Here is a 16,676-nt window from a genome sequence, read left to right as displayed (position 1 = left end):
TTTGACCTCTGGAATTTCATATTCCAAGTCCTCTGATCCCTTAATGTAGAAGCTGCTAAATCTTATGTTATCCTGCTTGTGTTTCCACACATGAATTGTTTCTTTCTGGTTGCTTGAAATATTTCCTCCTTCACCTGGGAACTCTGGAATTTGGCTATAATATTCCTGGCAGTTTTCCTTTTGGGATCTCTTTCAGGAGATAATAGGTGGATTCTTTACATTTCTATTTTATTCTCTGGTTCTAGAATATCAGGGGAGTTTTCCTTGATAATTTCTTGAAAGATAATATCTAGGCTCTTTTTTGATCAGAGGCTTTCGAGTAATCCAATAATTTTTAAATTATCTCTCCTGGATCTTTTTTCCAGGACAGTTGTTTTTCCAAACAGATATTTCATATTGTCTTCTATTTTTTCATTCTTTTGGTTTTGTTTCATAATTTCTTGATTTCTTTTAGAGTCATTAGTCATTAGTCATTCCTTTTGCTCCAGTCTAATTTTGAAGGAATTATTTTCTTCAATGAGCTTTTGGACCTCCTTTTCCATTTGGCCAGTTCTGCTTTTTAAGGCATTTTTCTCCTCATTGGTTTTTTTTTTAACTTCTTTTGCCATTTGGTCTAGTCTATTTTTTAAGGTGTTATTTTCTTCACTATTTTTTTTGGGTGTCCTTTATCAAACTGTTTGTTGATTTTCTTGCATAACTCTCATTTCTCATCCCAATTTTTGCTCTACTTCTCTTACTTGATTTTCAAAATCTTTTTTGACCTTTTCCATGGCCTAAGACCAATTCATATTTTTCTTGGAGGCTTTAGATTTAGGAGCTTTTACTTTGTTGTCTTCTTCTGAGTGTATGTTTTGATCTTCCTTGTCACCTAAGTAAGTTTCTATGGTCTGAGCTTTTTTCCACTATTTGTTTATTTTCCTAGCCAAATACTTGACTTTTTAACTCATTGTTAAGATAGGGCTTACCTTTCAATGTGGAAGGCACACTGTTCCAAGCTTTTGTGCAACTGATTTCAGAGATACATCTAGGGACCTGTAAGTTTTCAGTTCTTCCAGGTTAGTATAATCGAAGGAGAGGTATTTACTCCTCTCCTGGCCTATGCTCTGGTCTGTGAGTGACCACAAGCACTCTTTTTGTGCCCTGGAACTGTGAGGAGGGTTCACTATCCACTGCTACCACAAGCTTTGCTATGCCAATGCTCTTCCTCACCCTGGGACTGCCACCCAGATCCAAGCATGGGCAAAGCAACAGAGTCTTGCCTCAGTGCCATCAAAGAGACCCCTGTAATCTTCTGATCAGTTATTTGGTTCCCTCACTGTCTGTGGGCTGAGAACTCCAAAAGCAGTCACTGCCTCAAGGTTCTGCAGAGGCTAGGGTTGAATTGTGCTTCTCTCTTACCCAGATCCAACAGACTTTCCTACTGATCTTGTAAGTTGTCCTTGGAATTTGTGAGCTGAGAAACCTGGAAACTGCCACAGCTGATGATGATTCAGTCCCCTGAGGCCTACTCTGGGTTTTTTGGTTCTGGTCTGTGCTGGTGCAGTGCTGAACTGAGCTCCTCTTTCAGCCTAGTGCAACAGACCTTTCCTGTCAACCTTCAGGTTGTCTTGGACAGGAAATTTGTCTCACTGTCTCTTTTTGCGGGTTCAGCTGCACTGTAATCTGTTTAGAGTCATTTTATAAGTATTTGGAGGAGTTTGGGGGAGAGTTCAAGTGAGTTCCTGTTTTTACTCTACCATCTTGGCTCTGCCCTCATGATGGTTTTAAAGAATTAACTGCCAATGGACAAAAATGATGAATACATGGCTAGACAGTAGTTTGCAAGACAAAATATCTTAGAGAAGTGGGGAAAGGGAGAGAACAGCAGACTGAAACTCATTATGAGTCAGGAGTGCAACATATGAGCCAAAAAAAGGAAATGTGGCCTTAGTATAGACTTGTCAGACCATATCTGAAGTATCACATTCAATTCTGGGTCCATTTTAGGAAATTCACTGATAAACTGGAGGGTAATCAGGATGATGAGGGGATTCAAAACCATATTAAGATTAGTTGAATGAACTGTGGATATTTAGGCTACGTAAGAGAAAATGTAGAGGGGCAGGGGGTAGAAGGTTGTGAATGGCAACTTTAATTTGAAATGTCATGCAGAAGCAGAATTAAATTCATTCACTTTAGCATCAGAGGGCAGAACTAAGCACAGTAAGTAAAGTTTCAGAAGGCCTAATTTAGGCTTTGTGTGATGAAAAATTTCCCTAACAATTAAAGCTATACAAATGGGAATGCACTACCCTAAGAGACAGGGAGTTCCTCTCACAGTAGAGGTCTTCAAGCAGAGCTGGATGGCCACAGTCAAAGATGTTAGGTATAGGTTGAAATATAGGGCCTCCAAGAGATTCTGTAAGTCTGTGAAGTTCATGTGCCCTTGTCCAGTGTTCTGCAAACAAATTCTTGTTCTTACTTTTTATTTTTCTTCTTCTTCTTGGTCTTCTCTTTTTCTTCCTTTTCTTCCTATCTCCTTTTTGTTCTTCTCCTCCTCCTGTTCCTCCTTGTACTTTCTTCTTACTTCTCTTCCTCTTCCTTCTTTTGTTGTACAGAATTTGCCAGAAAGACTAAAATTCAAGTACGGCCTCTGACACCCACTGACATTGTGACCAAGGGCAAGTCACTCAATCTCTCAGTGCTGTAAGCAACTCTTTTAGAAGTTGCAGAGAAAGTACCAAACCTGCCTTGGTAGAAGGTGATTCCTCACTCAGATATGTCCTAAAGTAATGAAATCACAGGTTTAGTACCAATTCCCATTCAAACTCTATTGATAGCTAACTTTTAGAAAACACTTTAAGGTTTATACCGTGATTGGCATGTATTATTATCATTATTATCGAATTTGATACAACAGGAAGTGCTGTTGGGAGTAAGTGCTATTATCCCCATTTTCTAAATAAGCAAATTGAGGATAAGAAGGATTAAGTGAAGTCCCCAAGTCACCAATAAATGTACTCAGAATCAGGATCTGAATTTAAGATTTCTAGACTCCAAGTCTCTCAATTCTACCAATAATTGAGTGCTACTGGTTTTGATATGTCTGGGAGGATCCCTCTTCCCAAAACTTGGATGTTGATCTTACAACTCAAGGAGACTAAAGCACAATTCCCTTCCTTACTTCCAGATAAATGTTGACTAATTGGAAAAGAAAGTACTCTCAAAGAAAGTAAACCAGGGGACAGATAAAAGAGATAGACATAGTTAATGAAATACTTCTTATTTGTCTGAATGAGTTAAAAAATGGGAAAAGTCCAAAGAACTACATAGTGTGTATGCATCGTTCTTCACCAATCAGGGCAGTCTAAGACACATCCTATTTGACTCATAATTGCTGCTGAACCAATGGCATCACAAAGGTCATGTCTTGACTTGCTAGTAAATTAGACTTAAGTGAGGCAGAACTGCTCAAAATCAGTAGCTTATATATTCACAGCTGTAGGAAAAACTGGAAGTGGTGGAGGAGGGGACTGTTTATCTGAGGAGCAAAATCTCTTTACAAACCTCCTAACATGACACAGATAAGATTGGCATATGTAAATACTGACCCCAAGTGATGATATATGTCAGCAGATGAGGGCAGCAGTGTGGTACAACAGAGAGAGTAATAGATTCTACTGAAGCATCAAGGTATGAATCTTGGCTCTACCACTTAATCACCTGTGTGATCTTAGAAAAGTCACTTCACTAAAATAAGTGTCCTGTAAAGATGCTTCTACCTCTAAATCTATGGTCCTATAATCCTAAAATTCTAAAGAAGATTTAGCATCTATTTGTAAATTTGGCCATCACTGAGGAAAAACAGCAACAACAAAAAATATAATAGTAACTAGCATTTACGTAGCACTTTAGGATTTGCAAAGTGCTTTACATGTGTTATCTCATTTGAGTCTCAAAAAAAGCCTGTGTGTTAGGTCATATAAATTATCCCTATTTTGCAGATGAGGAAGCTGAAGGTGAGAAAGGATAAGTGATTTGCCCAGGGTCACATGGCTAGCAAGTGTCTGAGGCAACATTAGGACTCAAGTCTTCCTGCCTCCAAGTCCAACTTTTTGGAGCAAGGCTTCCCTTGTTTCCTTTAAGTCCCAAATAAAATCCCATCTACAGAAGCCTTTCCCAACCCCTCTTAATTTCAGGGCCTTCTCTTTGTTAATTATTCATTTATCTTGTTTATAATATAGCTTGTATATATTTGCTTGCATGTTGTCTCCCCCATTAGATTGTAAGCTCCTTGAGGGAAGAGACTGTCTTTTGCCTCTTTTTGTACCTCCAGTGCTTAGCACAGTGCCTTGCACATAGTAGGTTCTTAATGAATGTTTACTGACTGATTAATGACTCTTGCTGTCTAGTAACCCCATGACTCAGTTGTGGAAGATGTGCTCAGTCTTAGGTCAAATTATTTTCAACTTCGCCAGAGGCAGATTGGGATGAGAAATCTAGTACTCTGACACTGGTCAGGGGCCTACAGCCTACACTGAAATCACTAACCTAATAAAATAAGACAACTCCCTGGGCCATCTTTTCCTATATTTCTCTGCTTCTGGAAGAAAGAAAACTGACACCTGTTTCCCTACTATGTTGAAGTGATGAACTCCAGTTCTATCACAGCCACAAGGAAGAATCTCAAATTGTTACATCCAGTTTTTAAACCATATCAGAAGCTAAAGTCAAAGTGAGTACAGTAAAAGACAGGTTGAATTATAATCAAGTAAAAACACTTCAACAAAGAGGGAAGTTAGAGAAAAGAGAATACAGGTCAGAGGTGAAGCAAATAATAGTTATCATTTAAAGGGTGCTTTAAAATTTTTAAAGCACTTCACATTTATTCTCATTTGAGTCTCACAATAATGCTGATTCTATGGGCAGCATTATTCCAATTTTCCAGATGAGGAAACTGAGACTCAGAGATCACAGAATTATAGATGAGTAGTGATAATCATTTAATATAAATTTTGGACTTTAATAAGGGCCAGAGCTTGAATTAATCAATTAGAAGAAGAGCCTGGACCTGACAGTCTCTTTGTTCTCTGAAGTAAACTCAGAGAATACCTCTTCCTATGTCAACCAAGCCAGATGGGGCTGACTTGGCATTCCTTAGGAGACCCTTAATCCAAGACACTATCTTGAATAATGGGACATTTTCCATATCTTAATATTTTGTGGACATATATTATGTTATGGCATGTTAATGGTAAAGAAAATACAGATATTCTGAGTCATAATTTCAACTGAAACTTTGTCAACTCTGTTATCTTATTGTATTTACAACCTATGCAATTAAGAAATTCCTTTCTCATGGTCTGGTTAATCACTCATGGAGACCATAAATCTGAAAGACACAGACCACCTTGGATTGTCCTAAAACAGATTTAACCCTGGTCATTCTTGTATTAGGCAGTCAGAAGTTTTCTGGCTTCATGATCATGTGACCACTGACTTTAAGGGAATAAACTGTATGCGCTTAGCCTGTTTGCCTTTTCTTTAACCAAACTTTCAGGTTGACAGTAGCTAGAAGGTGTAGGTGCCATCAAGCCCAACCTTCTCCTTTTATAGATGAGGAAACTCACACACAAAATAGACCTGCCCAGGGTCAGACAGCTAGTAATGATCTGATTTGAATCAAGGTCTTCTTGATTCAAATGACCTGGAGGGCTGCTAGGTGTTGCAGTGAACAGAGCACTGAGCCTGAAATCAGGAAGACAATTGAAATCCAGCCTCAGACACTTACTAGATTTGTGACCCTGGATTTAACCCTGTTTGCCTCAGTTTCCTCATCTGTAAAATGAGTTGGAGAAGGAAATAGCAAATGAATGAACAACTTTTTTTTTTTAACCGAAGTCGTTTGTTTTTAAAGAAAGTGTCAAAGGCTGGGAATATTTATTCGGCAGTTACTAGCCAGACCAAGTGTCTATCACTTAGACATATAATTTTCCTTTTCTTTAATTCTTCATTTATTTTCCCTTTACTGCTTAAAATCTAAGGCAACTTGTCCTGATAGAACTTTTACAGCAAAGGAAGTTTCTTTCTGCTGCTGCCCATTTAGGGGAAGGGAGTGGGTAGACCAGGAGGAAGGCTGTGGCAATCAGAACCAGGAGGAGATAATGGAAGCAGATTTTCCCACTTGGCAATGGTTATGCAGATGTGCTATAATTGGCCCAAAGACCTTGGTGAATGTGAGATATAAAAAGGCTGTGATCCATTTTACCATTTGGAGTAATTTCCTTGCCAAAGGGAAGTAATAAATGTGGAAACTATTATAAAATTCAGTTCCTTAACTGTTACATCTTCCTCTATCTGATCTGTTTCAGTTCAAGTTTAAAAAGTGCCCCTAATCCCAGGAATCAAAGCTTTGGGCATCAAAGCCAAAGTCCCCAAATCTTATCAAATTCAAGGTGGCCTATTTGGTTTTGTTGTTTACCACAGACCTGTGATTTCATTAGAACAGGTAGCAACTAGTAAGGAAACCTCCTCTATTGATGCAGCTGCGCAATTCACCTCTGAGATACATCTGAGAGGATTGGTTGGGGCACCAAGAGAGGAAGTGATTTGCCCAGGTTTTGTAACAGTATGAGCCAGAGGCAGGACTATCAAGTCCCTATCAAGGGACCTTCTTGACTTTGAGGTCAGCATTCTATCAATGTACCATTCTATCAATGGCCAAATTAACCATAAGGAGAACAAGGTCTAGAGTGGTTCTGTTATGTCAAAGAGCTTAAAAGAATGGAAAGGGAGGGGAAGAATACACTAATCTGGGGTAGGGGAAGAGAGGAAGAAGATGGAGAAATTATTTCACATAATGGCTGAGGAAAATTATTTCACATAACTAGAATGCATGAGCAGAAGAAGGATGGGCTGGTGGGAAAAGCTGACACTTGAACCTCTTTCTCATCTGACCTGATCAAAAGAAGAAAGAAAAAAATGCACACATATTGTAACAAATCTATTTCACTCAACAAATAGGAGGGAAAGCAAGGAGGGAAGAGAGGAGAGCAGGTTAATTAATGGAAGGATTAGTCCTAAGCAAAACAAACTCTAAGGCTGCACAAAAATACTCACAGTACCTCTTCTTGTGGTGGCAAGGAAGTAGAAACTGAGGGGGTAGACATCAGTCGGGGAATGGCTAAACAAGTTATGGTATATGGATGTGATGGGATAGTGTTGTGCTATTAGAAATGATGTAGAGGATTGTTTCAGAGAAATCTGGAAAGACTTGTACGAACTAAAGCAGAGCAAAGTGAGCAGAACCAGGAGAACAATTTGTCCTCTAACAATTATTCCAACCATAATTCCAGAGGACTCATGACAAAAACATGCTGATAGAGAGGAGGTGAACTCAAGGTGCAGCCTAAGGCATATTTTTGGACATGGCCAATGCAGGAATTTGTTTTACTTCACTATACAGGCTTCTGACAGAAGTTTTGTTTTCTTTTCCTTCTTGAAAAGAGAAAGTGGATTTTCATTGAAAAAAATAAAATTTAATTTTTAGAAATGGAATATAGTAAAGATAACATTGGCTCTATGGGCAGCTAGATGGTTCAATGGATAGAGCACTGGACTTGGAATCAAGAAGACTCATGTTGCTGAGTTCAAATCTGGCCTCAGACACTTACTATCTGTAGGATTCTGGGAAAGTCACTTAACCTGTTTACCTCAGTTCCTCATTTGTAAAATGAGCTGGAGAAGGAAATAGCAAACCACTTTAGTATTTTTGCCAAGAAAACCCCAAAATGAGGTCACAGAGAATCAGAAAGGACTTAACAACAACAAAACATTGGCTCTGTAGTGTGGAGCTACATTCTGGATGCCTCTGAATGTTAACCAGAATAGTTAGATTTACTTTACGTGTCTGGCTTATAGGGGAGAAAGTTATGAGAAAAGCAAGAGAAGAGAGAATTTCAACTAAATGAAGAAAAAGAATCATAAATCCATACATTGGAGGGATGTAGATTAGTAAAATAGGTCAGAGGTTAAATTTCAGGAAATGTTTCTTTTTTTCATTTGGCCATGAAGGCAAGAGAAGCTGAGTTCCAATTCTGCCTCTGACTAGCTGTGTGACACTCAGCAAATCCTTCTCTGAAAAAGGAGGAGATGGCAATTTTCTGCTGATCACCTACTCCTCCTGGACTCTCACTGTCTCCTCTCTCACAGTATTCTCTCCTGGTTGTTCTTCTCTTTTACTGTCTCATCATCTATAAAATATCCCTAATTAGGTGTTCTACAAAGCTCTGTCCTGGTCAGGGCCTGTCTGTCTCTCTTCCCCCCACCCTTTTCTCCCACCTGGTATGTATGTGTATCTATAGTCTCCAGTCAGCTGCCAGATTTTGCCATTTCTACCTCCAGAACATCTCTAGCTCATGACCTAAGCACCTTTTACCTAGATTATAACAGCCTTCTAATTGGTCTTCCTGCCTTGTCCCTTCCCATGCTCATCCATCCTCCATACCACTTCCAAAGTGATTTTCCTTAAGCACAGATCTGACATCAGTACCCACTCAATCTACTTCAAGGATTCTTATTACCTCTCAGACAAATTTAAACTCCTCTGGACTTCACAACCTGTCTTCAACCTCTTACCAGCCTTAGTGTACACTACTCCCTCCTCTCACACTTGGTAATCTAGTCACACAGTTCTCTCTTTTCCTTGACATAAAGTCATATCTCCCAACTATGTGCCTTTGCACTGGCATTCCCCCAGATCAACACTGTCAAACTCAAATATAAAAAGATACTTGTGGGTCATTTTGACTTAAAAAACCACAAATAAACTTGATCTATGTTGTATTATATTTTAATTTATTAAACACTTTCTAATTATATTTTAATGTGGTTCAGGCACACTGGGAATTTAGATGGCGCTTGAGCCACTGGGCTCTGAGTTTGACACCTCTGCTCCAAGTCTTCCTTACATATACTTCACAGAATCCTTCTCTTCCATCAAGATGTAGTGCAAGTTGCGGGGAAGGAAGGGAGAGGAGAAAAAAAATAAAGAAATTTACATAATTTTTTGTATATTTGAAAGATATAGCAAGTTCTACATGGCAGATTTTCAGTTTCATGTGCAATCATCTTTTTTATTGCACTGTGTTATGGAAATGCTTGTTTTATTCCATTAATTAAAAATAAAAATTTTAAAAATGTAGTGAAAGTACCACCTTCTACATAAATCCTTCCCTGATTTTCCCCAAACAACTCATACCTTTCCTCCTAAGTGACCTTATATTTAACTACATATATATACATATTTAATTATATATAATATATATTATATATTTGTGTGTGTGTATCTGCACTTGACAGTATTTATAAAGCAGCTGGACAGTATAGCGGAAAGAGTCCTGAACTTAGAATATGCTTTGTGATAATGATCAAGTCATTTAACTTCTGTCTGCTCAGTTTCCTCATCCATAAAATGGGGATAATCGTAGCACCTACTTCCCAGGGTTACAGTAAAGATCAATGAGATCATACTTAAAGTTCTTCGCACATTTCAAATGCTATATAGTTCCTAGCTATTGTTATTGTTATTGATGTCCTTATATTCAGTATCTATGGAGAAGCATGTGTATTTGTCTCCTCCATTATAACATAAACTCTTTCTAGGATTATTTATGCTCTATAGGTGTGTTTCTAATATCTAGCACAGTGCATGACACACAGCAGAGGATTAATAAATCTTATTGATTTGACTGATGAATTTCCCCAATTCTCCACCAAAAAAAAAATTGTCTTTAAAATTCTCATGTTTCAGATACCAGCAATAGCATGTTTCAGCAATTTATGCCTAATAAATTAAAAACCCAGAAATTAACTGCTTCTTGAGAATAGGAGTATATGTGTGTGTGTGTGTCTGTATACACATATACATATATATCTTCTTTTGAATACACAGGACTGAAATACAACCATCAATAAGCATTTAGTAGGATCTTACCTTAGTTTAAAAACAAGTATGCCTATCTATGAAATCACTTATAGTAAAGAATTTTAATTCATATAAAAAATCCCATCTTCCATTTGTACAACAAATATACATACAAAGTATAGATGGAATTGAATCACAGCTCCCTTGGGTCCAAATTGAACATTCCAGTACAAAGATCACACATAAACTCTGCTTCCTCAAAAGTCACGACTCCTTCTAGCATCTTGCCATGTCACCAGAGGGAAGGAGAGGCACAACGTTAACTTCTTCTCTTTAACCTTTGTCACAGGGAGTGTGGGACAAAGCTGTTTTCTTTTTTTTCTTTTAGGGTCAAAAAAATTTTAATGGGTATTAGGACAGTGATTGTGGGTGCTTTTAGAAGGTAAGAATCCTGGTAATGATCCTGTGCTGTCAAGATTAAAATTAGGTTCCAGTATTATCAAATCATACATAATTAGAAGATTTGTAATGCAATTATATGGAGTAGAGATATTTATGTACAATGTATTACTGAATTTATAACCAATAGCGATATTAATAATAGGTGGAATATGAATTATTTTATAAAAGCTCCAAGTTAATGATATTAACTTGGTATGTCTATGTTTTTATGTATTTTAATATTTGCAACCATTTTATTGCTTAAATGTATTATACAAAATGTTTTAATAGATGATTTATGAGTATTTGATGTCATTTTATAATCGATGTGATTATCTTAAATTGTCAATTTAATACTGTGGTAATTGTTGATACTGGAGACATTTTATGATTCTTTAAAATATCTGCTGTGTAAACTATAACTAGCACTTATTGGTCTTTACAATATTTTTATGGTATGCAAGATGCAAAATTTTTAAAATACTGTTCCTTGCTTCTCATGACCACTTTCAGGAGTTTCCTGAAGCTTCCATTGGGGGTGCTAATGGAGAAGGAACAACAACTACATCTCGAAAATGTTGGTCCATTATGTCAAACAGTACCTCCTTCTGACTTGGTGATTTGTGCAATGTTGCTAACCTCTGCTTTTGGTCCCATTGCAAGATTAATTGAATTGTAGCTGCATGTCTCCAACTTTCCCCTAAAGCGGAAACTAGCAAGAATTGCATTTTAATCAATCTTTGTTGTCATTTGATTAGTCCAAATTACAGCTAATTTGTAATTATTTGCCATGCTGATCAGCTGCTGTGCTAGTCCATTTAGTAACCATGTTCAAAGAGAGGTCATCAAAATCATGCCAAAATGGAAATACAATCCCATCCACTGTAATCAGTTGGATCTCTGAATGTTCCAAAAGGAAATCTGAAAGGAGGTGAACCTGTGCCAGCAGCTCTGTACGCCTGTGACAATGAAAACAATAAATATGAGAGAGGATGCTTTCTAGGGAGAAGTTCTCCAGTGCTTTTTGCTACTCTCTTCTTTCAAGTGTGATCCTGCAATAAGGTGAGCACAGGCTGTGGTAAGATCTACCACTCTGTCTACAATAAAACTTCCTTCTGTATCAAGAAATGCTGCTTCACCTGCTACTCCTCCAAAACATTCTGGAACCTGTCCATCTACTGTCAGTTGCATGCATGACTATGTTTTTCCAACACCTGGTGAACCACAAATCTCTGTTTATTGGGTTAGAGGTATTCCAAGCCCTGCCCCCTTTAATATTATCCTGCACTGAACAAAAGGTGATCATAAAGCCCTGGTTGTATTCTTGCTCGTGAAGTTCGATTGCTGGACATTTCTTGCCTGATGGGGACACAGTGACATATTTTGACATATCCATGGGGTATTCCTGCCTTATTATTTGCAATGTTGCTACAGCCTCTTCTTTAGAGATTCTAGCTTCTCTACTGAGCTCTGCAGTCTTCAGTTCCAGGAGCTCTTGGGCTGTCTGGAAGCCTGCATTAACCAGTTTTACTCACACACCAGGGGCCAGCAGGTAGCTCCCCAAGTCATACTGCATTGCAGCCCTGGGGAGCTCCACACCAGGGTCAGCCCAACAAAGCCATATTCTAACCTTGTCTCTTTGGCTTTTTTTGCCTTTCTATACTTTATCTACACACACACGGAATCTTAGGATTTAGGGTACCTCTTGGCAAATATATTACCAAATGTTTTACAATTCCTTTGGATTTTTTTCTTTCCAGTTCTCTCTGCTGGGTCTTGTTAGTAATAGAAGAAAGTTGATGATTTGTGTATTTATTTTATATCTGACAACTTTGCTGAATACATTGTTTCAATTAAATTTTGGTTGACTTCAGAATTTTGTAAAGAAATCAACCTATCACCTACAAAAAGAAATAATTTACTTTCTTTTTTACCTATGCTTATTGTAGTAGCAAGCACCCTCACATCCAGGATGGCCTACTAGCACAGGTTCTTAGATCTGCTTTTTTTAAAGGAAAGCAACTTTTGAGAGTCTGTAATCTTCTTTAATCACATATACCAACAGAGAAAATACAAACAGAGAAATAAAGACCAACAGACAGGACTTCTAACTGTCTGACCATAAGCAATACATACGTCACAGGTTCACAAACAGATTCAGTTGTCTGACCATTACATACATACAAAGTTACCAGAGAGAGAAGCACCAGTATCCGGGTTTTCAAAGCTGGGGAGCTCCTTAATAGCTATCCAGAGTCTCATCTGGTACACAAACCTTCTTCTAAAGTGTAAGCTCCAAAGCAAAACCTCACCTCAGAGTATATGTATACACTTTTCAGAGGTGGAGGGCATCAGGACCCTCAGGACCCAGTGCCTTATTAGAAATTCATAAAAGGTGTGGACCTTTGTAATAGTAATTTAAATGGAAAGATCTTCCCTGCCCATTGATAGGTCTCAGGTAAGCCCATTAAGGGAAGCTTGATTAGGGGAGGCTTGTTTTGTAGGAAGACCCACACCTTTTGTTAATCAATGAGGCACTGAGTCACAAAGGTCATGATGCCCTCCAGCTCTGAAAAGTGTATGTATACTCTGAGGTGAGGTTTTGTTTTGGGGGCTTGGAAGGAGGTTCATGTGCCAGATGAGACTCTGGGTAGCTGTTAAGGAATGCTCCCCCTCAACCCAATCCCTCAATCCCAACTTTGAAAACCCAGATGTTGGTGCTTCTCTCTGGTAACTGTGTATGTTTGTAATGGTCAGATAGTTGATTTGGTCTGCTGATCTGTGATGTGTATATTGCTTATGGTCAGACAATTAGAAGCCCTGTCTGTTGGTTTTTATTACTCTGCTTGTATTTTCTCTGTTGGTGAATGTGATTAAAGAAGATTGTTGACCCCTCAAAAGTTGCTTTCCTTTTAGAAAAGCAGATCTAAGAACCTGTGCTAACAGACCATCCTGCATGTGCAGGGTGCTTGCTGTAACAGCCTTCCTACAAAACAAGCCTTCCTTAATCAAGCTTCCCTTAATGGGCTCCACCTGAGGCCTATTAATGGGCAGGGAAGATCTTTAACTCTCATTACACTTATATCCTCAATTTCCCTCAATTTTAAAGACTTGCTATGTCCCAAACACTGGGATCAAGGGATACAAATATAAAAGTAAAACAGTCACTGCCTTCAAGTAGTTTACATTCTAATACAGACTAGGTATATAGGGGGAGTGCTGGTCTGGAAGCTAGAAGTCACAGGAATGGTGAGGGAAGCCAAAAAGCATTCAACTGTTGGCATGCCTTTTCTAGAAATAACATTAATCTTGATTGGATTACTATTCCTAGAACAAGAGGTGGAAGAGTCAAGAAGGGAACAAGCACTTATTAAGCATCTACTCTGTGCTTGGCATTGGGAAAATTTACAGATATTAGAAGGGAGGGGTGAGCACCTAAGGTGAGCAACAGGCAGCATGGTGGAACATGGGCATGAGTAAGAGGCTAGAGCCAGCAATATATAGTGAGCTCCCACCAATCAGCATGACTCTCCATGGGAGATAGAGAACTGATAGGGAGTATAGAATCAAAGAGAAAGGTTGTAAGTATGGGAAAATGATGGTGTCACAGATAAAGAGTAAAGTCAGAAGGAAAAGTAAGCTTGGGGGAAAGATAAAGAGCTGAGTTTTGGACCTACATTTGAAGTGTTGATATGATATCTAGGTAGCTAATATTATATAATTTAGAGATACAGGTCTGGAGTTTGCAACAGAGGTTAGGATTAATGTGGAAATAATCTGCATGTGGTATTGAGTGAAGCTTTGGGCAAGAATAAGATTGCCAAGGGAAAGAATGCCAAGGACAGGCCAGTATAGTTCAGTCTTGATATCAAAGTGAAATAGGATACTCCTAGTTAACAATAGGGGATTTAATCATCCATATCATGGAATGAATATTCAGCAAAAATATAGAACTGGTTCAGATAGATGTAGCTCTCCTTGTCTGGACACACAGATATAAGTCTGATCAACAGGGCTGAACGTGGTGATTCTAACAGCAATGGAACATCTGCAAAATGAAGGGGGCCTAACCACCTCACAACTCTTTGGACAGTTTTCAAGGATGGATCCTGTAATAAATAATATGTCTACTGTTTACATGTGAAATCTGCTCATTTTGGAGAGGCTCATCATCAGACTGGATCCCATCTAATTAAATTTGTGGCCACAGAAACTCTAGAAGACAATCTATTAAGTTGTCTGTTGGCCTCTTTTAGGAACTTAAGAGACTAGAAAGCCATCTCAAGGCCTGGAGCTTAACTCTTAAGGCCAATTAAGTCTCAAGGATGATTTCAATATCTGTTAAGAGAGAGGAAAATTAGCCTAAACTGAGTAGGCTAGGCCCTTGGAAATCTAGCCTAGTCCACATGACAGAAACTAGGACATACTGCTCCCACTACGGGGGAATCAAGAAAAGACCTGAGACCTTGGGAGCAAAGCCTACTGCTGGAAGATATCCCTGGATTCTGTCAGGCTGCTTCTGAGGAGAATGTTGGCAAAGGAGGGAGAAGAGTAAACAGGAGGTGCTTACCTAGGCTGCTACTAACTAGAGTAGGGGATAAGGAAAAGTAAAAAAAGCCATATTAAATTTCTGTTTTGTTTATTTGATTATCAGGAAGCTAAGCTCAGTTTTTTATATCTACTGAAGGAGCACAAGTGCTACCAATGCCCTCTACATTTCATCACTCTGAGGCAAAACTCCAGTTGCCCTGTCCAAGTTACAGTTCGAGTAATCTGTTTTTCTTTTTTCAGTATGGTATGGCTTTCTAGAAGTGATGTTATCTGCAAACTATGCTGTTGGGCTGCCCCATGTACTAAACATCAGGAGAAATCAGAATCTTTTATTCTCTTCTTCTCAGTTTGTAAGTCCCCTACGACACTCAGCTATGAATCTGTTGCATCAACAATAGTGCTACTAATAACTGAAGTTTATAGAGTGCTTTACAAGGAACAAAGTGCTTTATCTGTGTTGGACTAAATGATTTGAGTGAGGTCACCGGATTGGTAAGTGGTAGCCACAGTGACTGAAACTTCTGAAGAATTAACATGGTATATAATGTATATATGCACATATGTACATACATACACATATACATTATATGTGTGTGTATATACATACACACACACACACAGAGGAAACGGTTCTAGATTTGTAGTTGGAGGACTGAGGCTTAAGTCCTGTTTCTGCTATCTGCTAACTGTGTGACTGAGAAAGCTATTTTATGCTTCTGCAAAGCTCCATTTCTTCATCTGAAAAGAGAAGTCATCAGACCAGATGAGCACTGAAATCCCTTTCAGCTCTAGATCTGTAATCCTAAATCCACAGTGCTCCTGCCACTATGCCACAGCTGCATCACCCCAGGGCATCCACAGACTGATGGGGGCTACCTTGGGGCCTCTGTTTTCCTCCAACTCTCAATCAAGCACAGAGGGGAAAAAACAAAAGAATTCACATCTGCTAGAAGTGACTGCATTTAAAGCTGTTCCATGTGCAGGGGCAACAATATGGAAGATCTAATTTGGCCATGAGTTTTTCCAGCTCTGCAGGGATTTTAAAGAATATAAAAACAAACTGAACTGGGTACCTAAAACATATTTTCTCTTTTTTTAAAAAAGGAAAAAAATTATATTTGCATTTAATATAAAAATGAGAGAAAATTCATGAGCATTATATATGAAATATATAGTTCTTCCTCCTCCACATTTTGAATATCATCTGTTATGATTTTTAAAATATTTGAAAAATTGTATTGATATTTTGTTTTTGTCACTCTTTTCGAGATATGTCCTTACCCAGCAAGCTATTCCTTATAACAAAAACAACCAAAAAAAAAACCCTTTTAAAAAATTAGAAAGCAAAAAAGTGGTTCAACAAAACTAACCAAAACATAGTTGAGTCTGACAGTACATACAATGTTCCACACCCATAATCCCTCATTTCTGCAAGGAAGAGAGAGAGGTGCATTCTCTTAACTCTAAGACTAAGCTTACACAACATTCAATTTCTTGTCCTTTTTTCTTTTCTTTTTTGGCTAAAATACATTTTTAAAATATCAAATGACCTATTGGTGACTGGCCTGGTGATTAGGTGCAACATTACAATTGTACTTGGAGGAAATGTCCAGAAGCCAAGTGTTCTGTGCTAATCACTTCTAAACTGAGTCATAGAGTACACTGGAGATGTTGGAGTAGCATTAGGGCATGTGACTGGTGGAAATGATTCTATCTTCCCAATTGTCAAGCTTCTCGGTTTCAGAATCTGTACTCTCAGAGTAACGCCTGAGAACTGGAA

General features: G+C 38.4%; 1 long non-coding RNA gene and 1 pseudogene across 1 annotated transcript in view; both read right to left on the bottom strand.

Annotated features, from left to right (window-relative positions):
- The window catches only part of LOC140529609 (uncharacterized), a 196,585-nt gene that overhangs the window by 108,777 nt on the left and 71,132 nt on the right, over positions 1-16,676 (bottom strand). The gene's annotated exons all lie outside the window — the stretch shown is intronic.
- Positions 10,515-12,121, bottom strand: LOC140529606 (DNA repair protein RAD51 homolog 3 pseudogene; annotated as a pseudogene).

This window comes from Notamacropus eugenii, chromosome 2 (genome assembly GCF_028372415.1).
Source record: "Notamacropus eugenii isolate mMacEug1 chromosome 2, mMacEug1.pri_v2, whole genome shotgun sequence".
In the NCBI taxonomy this organism is placed as follows: Eukaryota; Metazoa; Chordata; class Mammalia; order Diprotodontia; family Macropodidae; genus Notamacropus; species Notamacropus eugenii.
The sequence above is the reverse complement of the archived record's forward strand: the minus strand, read 5'-3'. Positions and strand labels throughout refer to the sequence as shown.